Consider the following 1,086-nt stretch of genomic DNA (forward strand, 5'->3'; position numbering starts at 1 on the left):
ATTTTATGTGTGAATCAATGACAATTGATTCTGCAGTCATGATTATGGAGGCTGGAAGTGTACAGGGAGCTCTCCGTTTGTGTTCTGCTGCTGCCAAATAGTTTACACTGACTGAATATTGTCATATAGTCTAATATCGGCTTAACTGGGTTTCACAGCATTAAAAGATGAAGTCATAAGACATTTGAAAGTGTTGTGAACACTAAGCTGTTGACCTTCAGCAGTGACGCAGTGTGCTAAATGGAAAACCACGTGAGCTTATAGCCAGTAACTCAGCATAACACTTACATTATTAGGGAGGGATGGGAAGATGAGATTCATATATAACACATAATTTTTAAAGATGCTTAGAAAACATCCAGCACTGTGGTACCAACTTTATGTTTAAATTTGAGAGTACAAAATCAGAAATGTGAGCCTCATGTTCCCTGCATTTTCCTGACTTCCCCTTGTTCTCTAAATTGTCTCTTAGGGCCACTTTTACATATTTTACCATAATAGTTGTTGAGATCTAAAGGAAATAAACATCCCCTTTCCTCTCTTCTGAATCTACAACCAGGTGAGCTATTGATGAGGGAATCATACAGATGGAAGCTAAAGTGAGCTTATGATTTCCAAAGCTGGGCTGGAGGATATGGTTTAGATATGAAACAAACCATGATTCTTTCCACCACTCCCACCCCATTCTACCATGATTTATCTACATCCTGGATCTGAATGGCACACACACCTTAGGATAACCTGAGTTCTAATAGAGATAATTAAGACAGGTGGGTGCCCATGCCAGCCTCTAAGAGATGGGTTGGAGACGCCCGACCCAGAAGTGTTGGTCTTATGGTTGCAGGAGTAGAAAAGAAGACATAGATAATGTAGACAAGCAGATCCAAAAACAGAAGAGAAGAGCTGAGCCATATTTATGCCTTTGTTTCTTCCAAACTCACAGAGACATCACTTCTTGTCTTTTGAGGAGGAGGGAAGAGGATAGCAGGAAATGTAAAATCTTACTGTGCAACAACTAAAAAAAAAAAAAAAATGAAAAATTTCCCAAGCTAAGACATTAGGAAAAGAAAGTTTTTTCTTTTCATC

At 38.9% G+C, this 1,086-nt stretch overlaps 1 protein-coding gene across 1 annotated transcript in view; it reads left to right on the plus strand.

Annotated features, from left to right (window-relative positions):
* The window catches only part of LOC105823291 (ephrin type-A receptor 5-like), a gene marked incomplete at its 5' end in the record, with an annotated part of 143,922 nt that overhangs the window by 735 nt on the left and 142,101 nt on the right, over positions 1 to 1,086 (plus strand). The window lies entirely within an intron of this gene.

The sequence above is a fragment of the Propithecus coquereli genome, unplaced genomic scaffold (genome assembly GCF_000956105.1).
Source record: "Propithecus coquereli isolate 6110/MARCELLA unplaced genomic scaffold, Pcoq_1.0 Scaffold666, whole genome shotgun sequence".
Taxonomy (NCBI): domain Eukaryota; kingdom Metazoa; phylum Chordata; class Mammalia; order Primates; family Indriidae; genus Propithecus; species Propithecus coquereli.